The 21,073-nt window shown below is 45.8% G+C and overlaps 1 protein-coding gene across 50 annotated transcripts in view; it reads left to right on the forward strand.

Annotated features, from left to right (window-relative positions):
* The window catches only part of LOC141577207 (trafficking protein particle complex subunit 9-like), a 180,826-nt gene that overhangs the window by 13,181 nt on the left and 146,572 nt on the right, over positions 1-21,073 (forward strand). For 44 of the 50 annotated variants that reach the window (XR_012506017.1, XR_012505982.1, XR_012506001.1 and 41 more), the window contains 2 exons: positions 112-271; positions 3,324-4,043. The gene's annotated coding sequence lies outside the window, so the exon portion shown is untranslated. Of the gene's footprint in view, positions 1-111; positions 272-659; positions 937-3,062; positions 3,192-3,323; positions 4,044-21,073 lie in introns of all 50 variants that reach the window. The other 6 variants (XR_012505991.1, XR_012506006.1, XR_012506008.1 and 3 more) reach the window with 6 other exon arrangements.

Raw genomic sequence — 21,073 nt, forward strand, 5'->3', positions numbered from 1 at the left:
TTCGAGCTGGCAATCCTCTCAAGGATACATTGACCTTGAAAGTCTCAGCCTCCAAACCATAAGGAATATGCTGGTTGTTTAAGCCACCCGACCCACGGTAATTTGTTACAGCATCCCAGACTGACGAAGACAGTGGAGAATGCCTCTGAGTTTGGCACTGATTGCCTGGAGAATGCTGAAACCCAGGGAAGTGGGCAGCACAGACGTTTACTCATTTAATCCTGCCAACACAGTAGGAGATAGAGTCTACATATTCCTCGCTACTTAAAAGGTAAGGAAAAAGAGGCACAAATAATAACAATGACAACAAAAACAACAATAATTTGTCCAAGATTCACACAGAACCCCCTGGAGGCAGAGTGAGAATTTATACTCAGGCAGGCTGGCCCCAGAGCCCCTGCTCATAACTAATAAGTCAGATCACCTTGCTTATGTGGATCAGTTTTTTTCAACTGTGATATGAGGGTACTGTGTCCAGTAACTTATAATTTCAAAATACTTCACTGTAACGGAATCATTAGTCACAGGCCTTACAAACCACAGAAACCTACACATACAAAAATATCTCGTTAGGTCAAGATAACCAATAACGTTTTTAAATATTATACCTGCTGGGCCTTTGCAATAAAATGTCTTTTTATAATTCTGTCTGGCTACAGAATAACTTCATAATCCTGCATGTTGCTGGTGGCTCCCATGTTGGACAGCACGGGCCTAGAGATTTTAAATTACTTGCCCAGACTCGCCCAGGAAGCTCGTGGTGGGATCCGAGCTATAGTCTGGGACTTTTCCTTCCTATCCAACAAGTCCCTCATGGAAGTTTAGAAGCTTCTCCTTTGGTGCCCAGCTGTCTATCCGTACTTATAACATCTTGTCAGGTGTTCCAGCCTGCTCCTGAACATCAGCCAGAACCCACTTCTGCTCTATTTTGTCCAGGTAATACCTTCTAGCAACTTCCATTGCCTTCTTGGCATCAGTTCTTACCTGGAAGGGTAGTGGCTAGAGGTGGAAATGTGTCCACATGACAGGTTTTTCATAAACACAGCAGGAGTGGTCAAGAGAATAAAACGTCAGGAAGATGAGTAGAAACAGGTCATTTAATATAACAAATGGGTACTTTCAATGTCTGTGTTTCCGAGTCCAGGCTTGTTCTGCTCGTGCATTACAGGCAAATAAATCAGGAGACCAGGTTTTGGGGGCAAGAAACAGCGACTTTAATTTGGAAAGCCAGCTGAGAAATGGTAGAATAATGTCCTGGGGAACCATCACCCCTAGTCAGATTTCAGGCTCTTCTTATATTAAAAATGGGAAGTGGGAATGCTTGGTTGTTGCAAACTTGGTGTATGAATTCTTTGTTGTTAGAATCCTTTGTTCTTGCAGCTCTTCACCTGGGTCACATCCGTGTAAACCTCCAACAAACAAATGTTGTTTTCTATTCTGTAACTTGTTATCTTTATGTGAATAGAAAAGTGTTAATATCCTTCAAAGTCAGAGCCTTGAGAATAGGGTCTCCTGTATATTTCAGGCTCTAGGCAACATTGTTTTACAAAAGGTGCAGAACCAACAAGACTAAGCCTAGGAAACAGGGCACAGGGTTAAATCAAAGGAACAGATCTAATATGGAGTCAGATTTTTTCTTTCCTATTTCAGTAGTGCCATGGAGAAGGCAGTTTGGGCAGCTTTTTGTAGGGTCCTGGAGGCTTTCTCTCTGAGCCTCTGTGTGCCTCTGTTGAAAACCCTTCATAGCTATCTGGCCTGCTGGAAAACCACTCCGCCTTTTTTGCCCTGAAGTTGTGTTCTGTTTATAACTGATCTCTACTTATTGGAAAACAACTCAATAAAAACTCAGTTGGTTTTCCACCAGCCATGGGCAGGGGTGAGGAATAGCACTTTATTATTTTATGACAAAAAATAAAAGAAGTCTTAAAACAGCACTGGGCATATAGGAGAGAGTCAATAAATGCTTCCTGGCTGAAATAAAAAGTGATGGCTCAGTGATTCCATGGCTGCTGTATTTGCTGAGCTTGCTACTCCTTTGCTCCATTACACATTTTTTTTAACTGAAAAAGAAATACATGCATGTGGTTAAAAAATTTCAAACAGAGCCCAAAAATACACAAGTTAAAGAAGTTTTCCCTCATCCTCTCTTCTTTCAGCCCTCCCTGGAGATGCCACAGTTTACAATCCTTTGTGTGTTTTCCAGATATGCTATGCACATTCCGACCTATGTATGTAAATTCCTTTAAAGTATTACTTATTTTTAACTTAAAGGGATTTAAATCCTCAAGTGTCTTCTGCCCTGGTAATAGAAAAGAACAAATCTGACTCCATAATAAATCTGTTCCTTTGACTTAACCCTGTGCTCTGTCTCCAAGGCTTCATCTTGCTTGTAAAACAATGTTGCCTAGGGCCTAAAATACACAGGAGAGCCTATTTTGAATGCTCTGACCTTTAAGGATATTTAACACTTTTCCATTCATATAAAGATAACAAGTAACATAATAGAAAATAACGTTTGTTTTGTTGGAGGTTTACAGGGATCTGACCCAGGCAGATAGCTGCAAGAAGAAAGGATTCTAACAAGAAAAAATTACTACATGAAGAAGATTGCAAAAACCAAGCTCGTAGGAAAGGAGCCTGAATTCTGACTTGGGGAGATGGTTTTCCAGGACATTAGTTTGCCATCTAGGTCTTCAGAAATTTGCTATTCCATGCCCCAACACCTGGTCTCCCAACTTACTGGCCTGTCCTGCACTAAGGAGAATGAATTTAGACTCAGTAACACTCCTATCTTCCTAGCAAGCTGGGCACTGGAATTGAGGGCAGCTATCCCACACCCAGGGACATACTGTGTACCCTTGATGGTTCCCCGAGGGTGGGGTGTGGTTTACTCAGGAAGGATGGGGACTATGCACCAAAACTCAGGCAGTATGCTCCTTTTGGGATCTGACCTTGTACCTCCCGCTCCCCGCCAGTACAACACCTGGGACAGTGGAGGTAAAGCCGAGATCTTGCCTGCCTGTGTCCCAGCGTGTAAAACGGGAATATGTACTCTTTCCAAGGTAGTTCTGAGCGACAACACCTGCGGGTGCTTGGTTCCCAGACCAAAAGGAAACCCAACTCCGCTTGGGGGCAACGGGTGTGATCCCCGTAGGGGTCCTGCAGAGGCCTTGGGTGGAGGGCTGGTCCAGGTAGGTAAAATATGTGCTGCGGGCCTTGAAGGGTTAGAGAAGTGTGCAGAGGCAGGACTGCTGCCTCCTTCAGGATGCCCACAGAGTTAAAACTATCTCTCTCCATCTCTGATACTCTCCTCCACACTCCAGATCCCTGCCTTCTCTCTGCTCCTCCTGTCCATTTCTCTCCCTCCACTTTTCCCCTTCTCCCCTCCTCCTCCCATCTTCTCCGTCCCTCGCTTCCCCACCTTCTCTCGCAGAACCCAGAGAGGATCGCTGGCCCTCCTGCGCATGTGTAGTCGGTGCCAGCTGGACCGAGGGTTGGAAGCTGCACCTAGGAGCCGGGGATTGGCCCCAAAGGCTTCTCAGCTCTTTCGCCCGGTTGGACTTTAGCTCCTGCCCCGGCGCCCCGGCCACAGCTCTCCAGGGCCAGGTGTGCACCTGCCGCCTCTCGCCCCAGCCGGGCTTCCCTCAGTCCGCGGCTGGCGTCCCCTTCCCCTCTCCCGCCTGCGAGTACTCTCCTCCCGGGCTGCCTCACCTCGGCCGCCGGCCGGTCCCCGCCCCTGGGCGGGCTATGTCCCTGGCGGGCGGGTTCTGCTTACACGGACGGGGGCGGGCGGCTGGGGCTGGGGCTGGCCTCCGAGCGGGGATACAGCCCGCGTCCCCCACCACCGCTTTCCCTGCCCCGCGACCACGGGGCTGCCCTCCTCTCCCTTTCCCGCTCCCTTGGGACCAGCTCAGTGGTGTGGGCGTTGCTTCCCGGGCTGAGAGCCTCCGGCTGTGAACCCCAGCTTCTCCTGGTGGAGTCGGGAAAAGGGAGCGTCAGTGCTGAGCGAGCTTCCTTCTCCTCCCTTAGTGTTTCTGCCCCAGGTAAGTACCTTGAACACTTTCACGTGTTTTGTTGGCGATGCTTGATGATGTCACTGTTTTTATAGTGAGAGGGATTACAGTGTTGAAAGCAAGGCTTGTTTCAGTTAAAAATGAGCTGAAGGCATGAGGCTGTGACATCCTCCATCCTTCCCTCTCCCAGGGTGAAACGTGTGACCTTCGATCTTAAAAAGATAGTTACAGTCCCTAACTAGCCCAGCCCAGCTAGGGTGTGTTAACAGGAACAGCACCACCAGAGGCTTTGGAGACTCAGGGACATTGCAGTCCTAAAGAGCTCCTGGCAAAATTTGGTTTGTTTTGGTTTTTTCGTTCTTCTTAAATTGTGGGACAGACTAGTTGTATAGAGGGAAAAATAATTGTCAAGAAATATTTTTTCATTTAACATCTTTTTTGTGATATTGTTCACACACCATGAAGTCCACCCACTTAAATGCTACAATTCAGCAGCTTTAGCATATTCACAGTGGTGCAACAATTAATATTCCAGAACGTTTTCATCACTTCAGAAAGACCAGTGGAAATGAATGACCTATCCACCCCTTCCCAGTGCTGGTTCTAAAGAAGTTTCTTGGTTGTTCCTGACCATAAATTATCTTGTTACCCATAAAAACTCTGGTAGGAAATCTAAACAGAATTGTATTGAATCTGTCTATCAAAGCAAGAAGAATTAATGTCTTTATGGCATAAATTTCTTCTACCCATGAATATATCTCGGACCCTATATTTTCATATTTCCAGAGCCTGGCCCATGGGAAGTCCTCATTAATTGTTGGGTTTGTGAATGATGAGATTCTATACATCGTTAGTTGCAACTGAAGCCTTTCACAGAAGAGAAAATAAACTCACTGAAGCCAAGTGACTCTCTGATGGTCAGAAAGAGTGACAGCCAGTGCTGGAGTGACCCAGTGGACTTGGTGTTTGTAACCAGAATTCTCCAGCACCTACAGCTAAGGGGATCAGAGTATTCTTTTATTTTTTCTAAATGGCGTTGCTTTTATTTTTACTTATTTTTTAAAATTATTTTTTATTGAAGTGTAGTCAATTTAGAATGTTAGTTTCAGATGTACAGCAGAGATTCAGTTATAACATATGCATATGTATCTACATATGTTTTAGATTATTTTTAGTACAACTCATTACAAGAAATTGAATATAGTTCCCTGTGCTATATAGTAGGTCCTTGTCATTTATTTTATATTTATTAATGTGTATCTGTTAATCCCCCTTTTCCTGCCTGCTAACCACAGTTTGCTTTCTATGTCCATGAGTCTATTTCTAGCAGCACCGTTTTTGCTAGTAATATATGCTGGTTGGCTGCTTTCAGTTTCAGTAATTCCACCTTATCTGTGGGCATTTTCCTTCTGGTGGGAATGTGTGTGGTTTGCTCACGTGATATAAGAGTTGTGTATTTGGGAGAACTCCAGGCCTCGTGTAGTGCTTGGTACAGAGTGCCCACTGAGCTGATGCTTGAACTGGGAAAAAAAACATAGTAAATGTTGGAATTTCCACTATGGTTGAGACTTCCAGGTTTCTATAACCTGTTTAGCCCACCTTAATGTTGGCTGCACCCATACTGGGTAATTTGGTGGAACTTCATGTTATAGTGGTGTAGAGACGGGGCCTTGTATGCTTCTTCTCTTTCCGTTTTCTAAGAGTCATTCTCCTGGGCCTTCCAGATCCTCCCCCAGAAGTGCCCAAGGCTGGCTTGGTGCTGCGCTGAGGCAATATTTGTTAATAAGGCCCTTTCCTCATCTCTTCTGAGCCTCCGTTTCCTTCTCTACACAATGAAGACTTAGACTAGAAAAGTGCTTTTCAGTTTCTTTTAAGCCATGTTTCCTTTGAGAAACAGAAAATACAAATCTCTACTCCCATTCAACATGTAGATTTTGACACATCCTCCAAGGAGTGACATAGCTCTTTGTGGAAAATTGAAGTGATTGTGATTCCAGGTGGCACAGAAAAGACTCTTCAGACATTTATTGCAGGGAGAGGGCAGTAAAGGGGCAGTATATCCCACTTTCTAGTGTGAGCACTGGAACAGGGGCTTGGGTTTATATACAGTGTCCGACGTGGCCTCTCTCTAATCTTTTTTTTTTTTTTGCCTCCCTCTAATCTTGCACAACGTGATAAACCTCTCTCCCTCAGTTTCTTAATGTGTCAAGTTGGGGTGATAATAGTTTAAGTCTTTTGTGAAACATTATACACATAAGACATTTATTTCTCGGTAGAAACAAAACCTGCGAGAGAATCAGGGATTTCTTTAAAAAGAAAAAAAATCTTGTCCACAGCACTCTGTCTGTGTCTATTTTGAAGTTCCTTGAGGGTGAGTGTTGGGTCTAAAGTCCATCGTGGGACAGGTGGCCCATGGGTCTGTGTGCCGCAGATTGCCCCCTCCTCCCCAGTCCTCTTCCTCTCAGTCCAGGATGAAGTTCCCTAGTAGATTTACACAGAGATCTTGTGGAAATGGCTTTTCATTTTATTGTTTCACGAAGAAGGGCTGCCATCATGATCTCTGTAGTCAGCTTTTGGTGACCTGAAGGCTATGCAATTACGTTTTTCTATTTAATAAAAAGAAAAAAAATTACAAGTACAAAATTAGACCTACGGCGGTGGCAGGGGCTCTTGAAAGTGGGGACCATTAGCTTTGTTAGTTTCAGGTGCAGGGGCCTCTGGCCATGAGGACACATCATCGTGCTCTGAAGTTGGAGGGACCAGTGGGCTCAGTGGGAATGTTTACTGAGTGTATCTCATGGGCTGGGCATTGACCTATTTGTACTGTGTGTTCCTTATTTGAGACAGTGAGCTCATTTAACCTCAATAGCCTCTTTAACAAATTAGACTTTTTATTTTGAGATATATTGTAGATTCCCATGTAGTTGTAAGAGATAATATGGAGAGGGCCTACGGACTTTTTGCCCAAGTTTCTTTAAAGGTTCCATCTTGCAAAGTTGGGATACAATTCAGTAATGACTCACTAACCCTTTGAGGTTTGTGTTATTGCCCTCATTTCTATTCATGATTAAACTGGGGTTAAGAGGAGCACACAGGCCTGCCCAGGTCACCCATGGTTAGTGTAGAGTCGGGTGAAACGTGGGCTTGGGATTTCCAGGCAGTACCATCATGATGCTCTGTGGCAGGGAGCAGCATTCACTTTGCTTGTTTATTCATTCATTCAGCAAGCATTTATTGAGTAAACTCTGTGGGTCAGATGCTATCATAGGTTTATCTGATTCTTCAGCAGTATGGAGAATCCGGTAATGTTTCCTTCTTTTTTTTAATCTGAGAAAATTATCTCTGAGAGGTTATATACCCCCCAAAGGAAATATAGCTCATAAATGAGGGGTAGTAAATTTGTACAAATCCTTCTTCTTATGCAGGTGGTACCCTAGGTATTTTACACTTGTAAACTTCCATAATCCAGATATATTCTTGTAAGGCAAGGATTTTTTTTTTAATTGAAATATACTCATGTTTAAAGGTTGTGTCAATTGCAAGGTGTTTATTTTTTCTTGAATTTGGAATTCAAAAAATATTTTTTGAGGGGGGTAAATAGGTTAATTTATTTGTTTCATTTTTTTTAAAATGAGGTACTGAGGATTCAACCCAGGACCTCATACATGCTAAGCATGTGCTCTACCACTGAACTGTACTCTCCTCCCCAAAGCAAGTTTTCTTATCAAGTATTCTGCAGCTAAAGAGTTCAAACAAATTGGAGCTGAAATCCAGGACTTTTGATCCTACTGTGTTTCTTTGCATTATATCCTGCTGAGGGGTGTGGAAGCAGTTCCTTTATTCATTCTTTTATTCAGCAGTTTTGAGCACTGACTTTGCATCAGGGCATGGCTAGGTGCTTGGAAACAGAAAACAAGAAATGACCCTTTTCTGCAGAGGGTGGAAGCCTAGACCAAAAGCTGCGTAATGTGATCCGAGCTGCGGTAGCCATGTGCAGACGCTGAGGACAAACTGTACCCCCGGCTTTGCTTGGGCTTCCCCTGCCTTCTGAATGGTACACACAAGGTCACCGCAACCCAGTGAGGCCCGCAGCCCGCAGCACAGTATGTACCTCGGTCTCCTCTTCCCTCTCGTCAGGGCCTGCAACATGAACATCCCTGACTACGTGCAGTGTGCTGAGGACCACCAGACTCTCCCCGTGGTGGTCCAACCCATGGGGTCATCTCAGAGCAGAATTTGTTGTGCATCTATAAGCGAATCTCCTTGGTGAGGCAGATCAGCCCGTGCGGCTGGCAGTGGGCACCCTGTATCCACTACAGTCAACTCTATGCGCCCGAGAATGGGTGGAGCGACTTCCAGACCCACCGCAAGTCGTGGGCCTTGTCACCATTACCGACTGCCTCTTGGCCAAGACCTTCGAGAAGCTCCAAGTGCAGAAGTGGTGTATGGCACCACGCTTTATGACTCTCGGCTCTTTGTCTTTGTGCTGCATGGGGAGGTGGCCGAGCAGCCGCGCACCGACGTAGCCTTCAATTTACGAGGAATGCAGGGTGATGGAGAAGAGGATCGAGGACTTCACTGAGTCTCTCTTCATCATGATCAAGTCCAAGTGGCTGGACAGTTCTTCCGACAAGTCTGGGGACAAGATCCTCCTGCTCTACATCCTGTTTGAGAAGGAGGACTTCGTGGGACTGGACACAGAGAGCAGGAAATTCTACCTGGATGCCCGGCCACCCTGGCTATATGAAGGGTTGCTTCCCTACATCCAGAAAGGGATCAGCAAGGAGGAGGGCTGTCTTGTAGCCAAGGCGTGAGGGAGGAGCAACCCGCCGGTTTTCAGACGTTTAAAAGTGAATCCGCCTTTGTTTCAGAGAGATTCTTTTAGGGTTATTATGGACACTTACTCCCGCTTTTCAGCCAATTCCCCTGGTGTGACCCCTGGAGTTGCTGTCCAATAGAGTAGCCAAAGCCACTGATGCTAGGAGAGCTGGGGAGGAGGCTGCTCTGAGCTGAGATGTGCTCTAGGTCAAATGCACATCAGACGCTGAGACTTGTCTAGTAAAAAGAATGTAAACTATCTTGTTACTTTCTTTATTGATTACATGTCAAAATGATAGTATTTTACATACTGTAGAATAAGTAAGATATGTTCTTAAAATCAGTTTCTAGGGTTTTTTTTGGGGGGGTTACCTCTTTAAATGTGGCAACTGGGAAACTTTCTTTACATGGCTCACATTTCATTCCTGTTGGACAGCCTCTCCTGGGACAGTCTAATTCCTTTGCTTATAGATGTCACGCTGAATCCTGAGGTGCAGAATGAGGCGCTGGTTGAGCTGGGGGTGGAGCCAGTGTCTCCTGCTTCCCAGGTCCAGAACCTGCACGGCTCAGGCCCTCTCTCCCTGCCTGACAACCACCATGCCAATTAAGGACAACAGAAACACTGCCAGGGGCTTCCAAATGAGCTCCTTACGCAGGGAAAGGCGTGTCACGGAGTATGGGGCACAGCAGGGAAAGATTCGTCCTCACTTTATCCCTGTGATTAAGTCAACGGACCCACTTTGCCTTGGAAGTTCAGACGAGCTCTTCTGGGCTGCCTACCCCCCCATCTTCTGCTCTGTTTCCCTGTGTATCTATCGAGATGTCCCTTGGGCAAAGAGGGTGAAATGCCTTTGCCGGGAGGTGGTCCCCCTTTGCTGGGGAGATTGTGAGAATCTGTGTCCCCCCGGCCTACGGCCTCGGGCCTTGACTCTGGAGAGGGCTCATGGCGGTCCCACAGGTGACGGTCGGAGGACCTGGCACGTGCTGCCGGGCCCATTGTGGAGGAGGTGTTCTGCGATTATCTGTGAGTCTAAAATCAGATTCTACTTTCTGGTTTTTGGTAAGTTGGAGGAGAAGTTGCCAGAGAATTGATAAAAAGATAGTCCAGACCAGTCCTGTGAGTGACAGGCGCAGGGGACCCGAGTCCCACCTGCTTGTGGTGCCTGGCGGGCTCTGGATGAATTTTCACTTCCTCCCCGGACATACCTCTATGGCTTAAGGAAGGGGCGAGGCATGTCGTGGCCATGACCTGTACTTGTCCTCGCAGGGCCCTGTGATCTACACGGCTTTCTCCCCTTCTGCTTCTTGTAGATGAGTTGGCAGATGTAGTGGTCTGGGCAAAGCTGAGAGCACAGTTGCCAGCACCGTGCCACTCCCAGGCTGGCTCCATTCCCGTCACCTGTCACCTCCTGCTCAGTCCCCAGGTGTCAGTCAATGTAGGTGCATCGGTGCAACGTAAGCAGGGACCACCATCTACCCCTGCACAGAATGGTGGGTGAGCAGGGGAAGCCTGGAGCCCTGCCTCAGCCCCCTGGCCAGTGCCTCCTCTTTTGTCACAGGAGGCACTGGTGACATGTTTGCTCAGCAACTGCTTTGCTCTGAGTCTGCAGACCCACCAGAGTATGCCAGCTTGTCTTTGCCTTTTGAAGTGTGTCCTTGGGATTTGGCGGAGTAGCTGGTTGTGTGCTTAGCCCATAGTGGTTGACACATTCACCATTGTTTACCCAGAACCTCGTGTACCAGGCATGGCTCTCGGCATCAAAATACAGCAGCGCATTAAACCTCCCTCCTGGTGGGTCTGTCTGTTTTGGTACCGTAAGGGCTCAGCCAGCATCTGAACGTCAGTGAGATAACGCGGCCAGTGAGCTCGGGTCAAGTACGCTCTCCTCCAGTCACTTTTACTCCATTGTTGCTTCTACTATTCCACAGTCATTACTTTTTTAAACAATGTTTTCGTGCAGGAACAGAGCCTAATTCTCTCCTGTTACTCTTGGTGGGAGTGAGTAAAATTGTCCAGCTTGAAATGTGACCACATTTTGTAGCTCAAAAGCTGTCTACACGCATCTAGGTGAAGTTTAGGTTTGGGGCGCTGACCACGTTGGGGTCCCCCGGCAGCGCTCCTCGCCTTAGGCCCCTGCCTTCCCTGGAACAATAGGTGAGGGTGGGTCTCACCGTCCCCTCGTCCCTGTCTTCACCAAACTCACGTAAATTCTTGTAATTCCTGTCAGTTATTTTTGTTCTCATGTGTTTCTAATTTTCGCTGTTCCTCTTTTCCTTTTCCTATTTCCCTTTCTATCTTGTACTGCCCTGTGAGCATGTTGTTGCGTCTGAAAAGTGGACTGTGCACACCCTGCATTGGAAATAGCCAGATTGTCCTCCGTGCTGTCCCCATCGCTTTAAAAAGCAAAAACCTTAACAGTTGCCTTGATCCATATATTATCCTAGTCATCTTTTTATTTTCTAGTTTTTTGGAATTTTTGCTTTGTTAGCACATCACCCACTGGTGTTTGATACCTGTTAAAATCTTTGCTTTGAGGAACCAGTTTGGTCCTCCTTATATTTGGTGACAAATGCGTCCTTACTAAATTTGTTTGATTGTTTTGAAGAAGCGAGATGCGAATTGAATTAGGCGGCTACTGAGGGATTTTTTCATGGAGTATTTAAACTTTGAAAGTCAAAATCTGCAGCATCTTCCTTTATTCTGACTTTCACACAAACGTGCTTAGCACGCGGTTCCGGGCTGTCGCTGTGTGACGTGCGTGACGGAGCTTCCTGGCCGGTGGTCACTGGTGAGAAAGTGGCAGGCTCGGAGATGAGCAGCTGCAGGGGATGCTGTTGGAGGAAGCAGTCACCGGTTTTATGTTTTTTGTTTTTTGTTTTTGCATTCACCTTCCCCGTGCCATTTACTATACTTTGCCTTATAGAGAGGCAGGAGCAGGTCTAAACTCCATGCCACTCTTATTTTCCCTTTACGAGGCTGGTTTTTCTGAGTATCAGAACAACATGGCCTTCTCCTAAGTAGCTGGCTCACTTGGATCTGGTGGACACAGGGACCGCTAAAGGGGACCGTAGCTTCCTCTCTGCTCCAGCCAGTGGGCATTCAGAGCCGGGTCTGTGGTTTGCCTCAGCAGCCATGCAGGCCTCCCTGTACCAGCCTTTACTATTAACCCATGTTGGTAGTAAATAGCTGACTCCGTGTCTGTTGCAGCTGACGTCCACCACTGACGGCCGTGTCGTTAGTTTGCGGTAGTGAGTCTCCAACACCCCAGTCAGCCGTGAAGTGACCTTGCATTCTCACCCACACCCTGGTTCATCTCACCCGGGGAAAGGGTTTGGCCACCACCGTCATGCTGGCCATGAGACCTTGTTTCTCCTTTCATGCCCTGGTCAAATTGTGGACACTTCATCCTTCACTGACTTGGTCTCGCTTGAGACATGCCAGACATTCTGAAAGAGTCCATCACATTCTGGGGGGGAACAGAACAGAAGTAAGAGTAGCAAGTAGGGGTCTAGGCTATCTGGGTTGGAAAATGCAGGCTGGGATCTGTGAAGGCTGGGCTGTGCCTTGGACACAGGCCTTTCCCGTGGCTCCCGATAGCCCAGGGGTCGGAGTGAGAACAGCCTTGCCTGGGTTCCCCCATCCTCATCTGCTCACTGGCAGGTGTGTCTGCTAATTCGGAACTGCCCCAAACCTCGGGACCTTCAAATTCAGACCACAGGAGAACCTTGAGTCCCTTCTCCTGGGCCTCCTTTGTGAGAATCCAGTGCCTTCTGTGGTGACCAGGGGCAGGGGATGCCTCCCCCTCCAGGGAGCTCTCTTCGGAGGACTGTGAAGCACTGTACCTTGCTATGAGCTTGTGGGGTTCCATCCGTGGTCCTTGCAGAACCAGACTTGAGACTGGCTTAACGATAGAAATGACAGGACTGATTCCAGGGCAGGGCCGGGGGGAGGAACAGGGGAAATTTAATGTGACCTCAAACACCTAGGTGGGTTCTGGGTCTGTTACTAAAATCGGGAGCCTGGGAGGTACCTGCCAGGAATCGAACTCTAGAGTAAATGGTGGACATGAGTCATTTTTAAGATTCCATTTTTCATCCAAGTTAGGACTTCAAAGAGGCACTCGGGTCTATGGCCCTGGGGCTCAGGTGAAGGAGCCGGACCACAGATACACGTTGGGAGTCGTCATTCTTAGCTGGTGTTCACAGCCGTGCAGGTGGATGAGCTCATCTCGAGAGGTGCACACTGAGGCTGAGGCGGGGCAGGGCTGTGCCTGGGTTGAAGGAAAGCCCAGACCATGCAGCTTTGGTGTGTCAGTCAGTGGCGTTTGGGATTTTCAGAACAATGGCATTTATCCTTATGGGTCCTGGGGGTGGGCAGGGCCACCCAGGAAGAAATCTGAAGGGAGGGTTGTGGACACGCGTGCGCGTCTTGGGATGATGCAGACGCTGCATGGTTCGGGAGGGGAACCTCCTCGGAAGCTGGAGTCGGAGTGGGGAGTGGGGAGAAGGTAGTCACACTCACCTGTGAGGGAGGGACAGAGGCCTAGGGAGTCTCCACCCTAGCGGACTCTCTTTCCCACGAACAAAAGGCCAGCAGACAGAAGATTTGAGGTGAGAAGGGACGGGCGCTGGGAGAGGAGCCAAAGTGGAAAATGGTGGTTGGACAGTTCTGGAATAGTCTCCCTGCAAAATAGAGTTAAAAAAACCCAGACTCTTAAGAACATTGATAGTGACGTTGGAGGAGATAGTTCTTTTTCTGGCCTCCTAAAGGTAAGGCATGTATCCGGGGATACACAGAAGAATCGGGCAGTCAAGTCCGGGGGCTTGACCCTTACCAGGGGGAACAATGCAAGTTTAAAGGGGGAGAAGGGCAGCGGAGGGAAATTAGCCAGGCCTCGTGTCAGGTACCAGTCGGCCGCACTACTTGCGTGTTGCATTCACATCCATGTCCCCCAGGTGGGCGGTGGCAGCCCCCTTTTGCACATTGGGAAGCCTTCTCAGAGGGGTTAAGGGATTGGTCCTTTTAGCGGCTAGTCAATGCTGTAGCAGGATTCAAGCAGGGCCTTGTCAGACTTCAAGGGCATGTTCTAACTACTAATTCCGGTACCTCCCTATTGTACCTGGATTGGTGAATTGGGTCAGTTTTGGAGCCTTTCACAAAAAGTACGATTTAAGTGCCTCAGGACTGTTTCACAAAGCTCAGTGTTCTTTAATGGTTCAGAAGCACCGCAGTGATTTTCGCCCCACAGAGGTAAGGTCTTACTCCTTTGACGCTGACGTGGTTGCAAATGAATTACAGGTGCAAAACCAGACTTAGCAGCTTCTGAAGGGAAACTCTCCAGTTCTTCCTTGATAGGCTTTCTTCCACGGGATGTAACCTGCTGCAGCGTAGATCTGAGCTTTCCGTATGGAGTGAGGTTTTGATATCCAAAGTTAGCAAAGAAGGGTCAGATGGAGAAAATCGACGTTAACAATTTATTTTGGGGTTTCATTAGACAAGATGCACTATCGCTTAATGGCCCATATAACGTATGTAATTGAATACAGAATATTGCATTCCTTACTTTCTAATGAGAGCTGTCTTGCAACTTAAGGTTGTCTGCTTTGGAACTTCAGCTCAGCCACTAGGGCACCTGTCAGTGTGTTGGTGTGATTGTATTTACACAGTGCATGTAATCTGGGCTTCCTCAGCCCCAAACACTCCAGTGCAGAATCATAGGCTGTAGCCATCACTTAGATACACAAATACTTCTACAACTATATGATACAAAAAAAAAAAAAAAAGAGAGAGAGAGAGATAGATTGCCTTTATCAAAGTTCCTTTGATTTTAACTGCAAACTGTTGTTGAGCAGCTCTGGTTTCCTTTGGATATGAATATGTACATTTCTTTGCATGTAACTTGGATTTTAGACTAGAACACCAACCTCTTGCTTTCCATGAGCCACAAAACTCATAGCCAAATGACATACGTATGAAACATTTTATTCTTTTCTTCTGAGACAGAATCCTTGAATCTGGGACTTTGGCTGTGATTTAGCTTTTTGCTCTTCCCACCCCTCTTGTTGTCTCACTCCTTTTTCCCACGTGGCCTCCAAGAGGTCATGGTATCCGAGGAGCAGGTGGACAAACACCAGTTGGTCGCCAAGCAGTCCTGCTGTAGAGTCAGCCCAGCCAAGGGCTAAATACATCATCAGAGAGGGCTTCCTTGAAGAAATGGGCTCTACATTCAGTTATGAGGGCAGAGTAAGAGTCAGCCAGGAGAAGGAATCAAGAGGGTGACTCAGGTGGCAGGAGCAGCCCGGGTAGAGGCCTGGAGGCTTGTGGGGTGGGGACTCGGGGAGAGTGCACTGTGTGGTCCAGGGTGGAGGGTGCCCCTGCTTGGAAGGACCCTGCAGTGGGCCTAGGGATGGAGGGCTTTGGAGGAGCTTGGTTTTGTACTAGAACTGACACAGAAGAGGCAGTGAAGGGTGTCCGCATAAAGTGACCCTCAGGAGAGGTACTCCTGGTTTTGCTTCTGATGTTCTACAGAAAGAAGGGGTCGGGTGGGCGAGAGCAGCACTGCCCGTCCATTTGAGACCCACCCCTTCATTCATTTATTCATAACACATGCAATTCTGAGTGTCCAGGGGAGAGAGGGTGGACTCACAGTAGTAAGCAAAATGTATTGCTTCTTGAGAGCTTAGCAGTTTCAGAAGTTGTCTTAGCGTAGAATGTTCTAGGAACACAGCAGGGGCACCTAACCCAAAGTGCAGAGGTTCGAGGGAAGGAAGGCTTCCTTGACAAACCGTCAAAATTAGCCTGGAGGCAAGTGGGAAGTAGCAGCAGGTCAGGGGGCACCTGAGATCATTGGGGACCTGGGTACTGAGGTGAGGCTGGGCGAGGAGTGTCGGGGGTGGGGCTAGAACTCTACCAGGGAGCCTCTGAAGGGTTTGAAGTGGGGGTAACGTAATCAAATTTGTGCTTTGGGAAGGCTGTCCTGGCTGTGTGTGTGTGTGTGTGTGTGTGAAGCGGGGAAGAGGGGGAGATTGCCACCAACTGGGAGGGTGATTAGAAGACCATTGACAGACTGGGCGGCCACCAGTGGGAGAGGGGCGTCGGGGCTGCTTGGGGACGGCAGGTGCAGTGTGGATGCCGGATTTCCTCATGGGGAGGGCTTAATAACGGGGACCCCCTAGCGGCACCTTGTGGCTGGAAGAAAACGGATGCAGCCAGGTGGACTTTTCTCTTCTTCCCTGCCTTGTGTGATGATCTTAGCTCAGCCAACATTTGGAACAGAAGAGCTAAGTTTCAGGGTAGTCCAGGACTTTGTTGAGCTCGTTCGAGTGAGATCTGATAGGATTTAGGCTTGTGTTGAGATCTGCATGTTCACTTAACTAGAAACGTCCCATCTTTTGGATTTCCATAGGGGTATTTATTCTTGATAAAGATTGTTTCTTGGTGAGAGGAAATTTAATACAGCTGCTGTCTTTCTCAAAAAAAAATCTTATCTTTTAAGAAATTTAATATTCAAAATAATAGCAAAATTTAAAAATGATAAAATAAGGCTTTGGTGTAGTTTCTTTGGATTCTGAGTTAATGTAGAGTTAGAGCCTTTGCATTACTTAAATAGCACATTCTTGTCAGTATTTAAAGAGCTGTTAGTGAGCGCCCCAGGCCCCACTTCTCAAAGCATCATTAAATCTTGCTCTGAAATAGTGAAGTCATAAAGTTCTTGTTGGCAGAAGCCAAACAGTTGGTTTATAATTTGCAGCATAGCACCCTTTATAAAATAATAATAGGTTCAAAATTAAGAAAGTGGAAGATAATTGATTTTTTTAAAGCTGAAACATAAACTCTCTTGTGTTAATGTTGCAACTGCAAATTTCGAAAAGAAAAATCCTACTGTAATATCATCTACGTGGAATACATATATGTCTATCACGTTTGCAATGTAACTGAGCAGTGGTTTTTGAAGACAGGACCATTCCAGCTGAGATACTGGCAGTGATGCTTGTTGGTTTTCAATGGAAGACCCTAAATTTGCCTACTTAGATTTATTCTTTTCTTTTCTGTTCTCTCTCTTTCTATCTTTTTTTTTTTTTTTTGTTTGTAGTGAGAGGGCTCAGTAGTGCTTTGCCAGCATGATTTTGGGGTAATTCGGGGGCAGATATCGTGCACAAGCAGTGAGATATTTCCATGCATTTTACTTTCCGGACATCACCATGGAACATGTGGGGGTTTGTGCCTGCAGGCCGGGATGCTGCAGGACTCCCTGGTCCATCACCTTTATGTCTTGGAGCTGCTCCAGTCAGTGAATGACTTTCTGTGCCTTGGAGGTAAGGTGATCTGATGCAGATGATCAGATGTGTAACAAAGTACTGTTACTTGAAATAGAAAACCTATAAAAAATGGCTCTAAAATACAGGATGAAGGAGGAGAAATGGCTGAGCTGCTTGCATGGGGAATATTCTCAGATGACTCCCTCATTGTGACTCTTGTCACTCCCCACCCCCCCAGCCCTGCACGGCAGTCATGCTGAAGCAAGCATGCACTTTCTCAGAAACACGCTGAATTTCCTTGTGCCTCTGTTTGTTGGCTTTATTTTTTTTTTTTTTTGAAGCACATCTTGCCCTTTGCTTAAATGCCATCCCTGCCTAGTCACCTCTTACACTCATTCTTCTGGACCTCGTCCGTACATAGCTGCTGAATGGATGAACAGAATGTAGTATCTCCATGTAGTGGAACATTATTCAGATGTAAGAGTGAATAAAAAAGAAAAAATAAATAAAGGGGAATATGAAAAAGGCCACCTGCTCTGGGAAGTCCACCCTGACTGCTCAACCCGCCCTTTTCCCTTTGAAACCCAATCACTTATGCTCCTCTCTACTCTTTTTGATAGTACTTACCAACTTCTAATAAACTTTAACACTTTCAAAAAAAAAAAAGAGAGATGCTGATACCACTTCAACATGGAAGAGCCTTCATAACAGCACGTTAAGTGAAAGGAAGCAGACACAAACGGCCACATATTGTTGACTTGAGTGATCTGAAATGCTCAGAATAGGCACATGCAGAGGCAGAGAGCAGGTGATGGTTGCAAGGGGTTGGGTGGAGAGGGGTTGGGGAGTGACTGCTAGTGGCAGGGGTGTTCTTCTGGGGTGATGAAGTGTTCTGGAAATAGATGGTGGTGAGGGCTGCACAACCGTGAGTGTGCAGAAGACTGCTGAGCGCTGTCTGTGGGAGTGCCTGTGGTTGGGGGCGGCTTTATTTTGTTCTCATCCGTGAAGAGTCATCTTGTGCTGAGGCCATTCTACTCCTGTGAGTGGTGAGGCTCAGAGACTTTGCAGAGTCATGTGTTATTTTACTCCTTGCTGAGTGTAAGCAAAAAATTTTTAAGCCTGATAATGTGCTCCATCTGCAGAAATGTCTTTCAGTTTTGCATGGTGTAAAAATCTTGAGAGATTTTTAATCGTTGAGGACAGCCTGTGGGGAGAAACAGCCCGTGAAGCCTGGGTGACACTGGGAAGAGCCGCGCTTCCATCCCTGACAGGGGTGGGGGATTCACCCCCGTTCAGGCATTGAAGGGCCCAGACCCGAGAGCGGAGTTGACAATCGTGAATATTTACGTGTATCCGCTGCTTCATCTTGGATATTAATTTCAAGCTGAGTCAGTTTGTGGCGGCAGCCTCATCCTACATCAGGAATCTATAGTATCTGCTCTTTGAGGTGAAGACCTGACAGACTTGATTATTTAACAGTCTCCCTTGAATTGATATCTCAGATTCCTCTGTCAATTGTAATACAGCAGAAATATAGACGTCCTTTAATGCCGATGTGTCCTGGAGCAGGTTTAGTCTCTGTGCCTCAGTGGCCTTACCTGCGTGTGGGGAAGATGATAACAGTGCTTCCCTCAGAGGGGCTGGTGAGGGGAGAGTGAGGAGCACAAAGGGAGGACTTACATGAAATGCTCATGAATGACAAAATTTAGTGCTCTCAGCCTGGTGAGGCCTCAGGGGCCGAGATGGCCGAACAGAGCAGTCCTAGCCGGAGCTCGATCCGTGTTGGCAGCTGTTATGATCAGTATCACCACTGTGGGTTATCAGGCAGTTTTAAGACTTGGTAATAGTAATTCATGAATAATGTTAAAAGATTAGACAACTCAGATCCGGTTTACATAGTTCTCAAGATTTCCTATGAGAAATGGATATTTTTCCCCCATCTTTAATCTGATTTGAATTTCTAAAAAAATTCTGTATTCCTCCATCTTTTTTATTTAATTCTCCATTTCTTGAAAAAAAAGTCTTTAAATGGAGTTACTGGTGTCTGAACTGAGGTTCTCATGCATGCTGAGCACATACTCTCTCAAGTGAGGTATAATCTCCCCCGTGATTTTTTTTAAACTTTTCTTTCTTAGTATTCAGAGGTTAGAGGCCTCTAATTCTTTTTCTGGAGACATGTCCATGAACCTGTAAATCTATAATTAGTGGACAAAATTTGGTTTATGAAAAAATTCTATAAAACTTTCTGCAATCCATTCAAAAGGAAATGCTCATTGACATAAAATGTTTCTCCTTTATGGTGATTTCTAATTTTTGGTCTGCCTTAACTTATTAAAAGTAATCCTCATCATCATAATGATCAAGCTTGCTCTGAGTGGACACCTCCCTAAGGCTAAAATGCTTTCCTCATGTTTTAACTCATAGCAGGTGTTTAAGGGTAGGTATCAGTGTCTCCTTTTTTGCAGCTGAGGGATTGAGAGATGGGGCAGCTTGTCCAAAATCTCACACAGCTGGCGCTGGCAGACTCAGGGCTGGAACCCAGGCTGCACAGGATGCTTTCTCAATGGCTCCTCTGATCAGCCCCGTGTTGAGTGGTTTCCCGAACTCCTATGAGTCCATAAATGAACGATTTTAGTGGTCTCAGTTTGATGAAGCCTTCAAAGGAGACACACCAGTGAGAATGTGAGACAAAGTGGCATAAATTGAAATTGTACATTTTCACAATTGTTGCATTCTCAGGCAATGGCTTAAAAAGTTTATATTTTTTTATTTTAGTGCTATGTAAACACTAAAAACAAAACATTAAAAATGATTATAGTGCAAAATAGGAGTGGGCTTTGAAAGTCCAACCATTGCTAATGATGTTGCTTGTTTTTCTCTAGTGGTGCTTATTGACAGAAAAATTTACAAAGACTGAATTGGTTCTATGTAGTCAGTATGGAGGAAAGTTTTGTCAGTGAATATTGTAAGTAAAATCTTTACTCTTTTCTTTCCTGATGATGAATATGTAAGTTGTTTTCATGGCTTAAGTACATTTCCTCATTTGTGAAATTTGAGTGATGCCGTTTACCTTGTTTGACTGTGAGATGTAGACGCCTTGTATACGAAGCACCCAAGAGCTGCTTAGTAAAAATATGCTGTCACAAGGACAGATAGTTTAGAAGGATCAACTCTGAATAATAAAGAGGGTGGCTTGTTTCTGATGCATATTCAATATGCATATATATGAATATATGAATATGGCTTAAAGTAACAAGTATTCAGGGTTTTGTGTGTGTGTGCAGTATGAAGGTTTAATGAAATCTGTATCATTCTAGTGAGACAGGGACTAGTTAAATCACCTTAAGCAGACGGCCTTGAAGATTATTTACACAGAATGTGTTGTTACAACTCAGAATTCATGTTGCCGTGTAACCATCCACTCAGACATTTAAATTCGTAGAAATCTGACCAGAACTATTAAGTTTAGAAAAATCCACATTGATCATTTTAAGGGAATAAGCTTCTTTCTTTTGTGATTAAAGAAATTTTGATTTATTTTTCTGCATGCTTAATAGGTTTTAAAATATCAAAATATTGATTTGACATGTCAGTTTTTTAATAGAATAAAGCTCATTCTGTTTTAATGTGCAAATAAATATTTTTGTATTTCAATACACTTGTATGATTTCCTGGCTCTTTGAGAAGTATTTTGCAAGATACTTAGATTACCTACTGTTGGAAAAATACAGACGTGACTTTTATGAATAGAGGTCTAGTACAGATCTGTTGGTTTTTGCTACAGTGCATGACATGAGGCCTAGGAGAGAGAGCTTTGCTGCTGATTGACGGTCGGACAGATCCCAGATCTCTGTCTCCCCTCCTGTAAAATGAAGTGGCTGGACTGGATTCTTTCCCCTTCTAAGATGAGTTTCCATGAGCCTGTGTCTTTTGTTTATATTCAAGAGTATTAGCAATGTCAGATTAAATACTGAATACCCCTC

Source organism: Camelus bactrianus, chromosome 3 (genome assembly GCF_048773025.1).
Source record: "Camelus bactrianus isolate YW-2024 breed Bactrian camel chromosome 3, ASM4877302v1, whole genome shotgun sequence".
In the NCBI taxonomy this organism is placed as follows: domain Eukaryota; kingdom Metazoa; phylum Chordata; class Mammalia; order Artiodactyla; family Camelidae; genus Camelus; species Camelus bactrianus.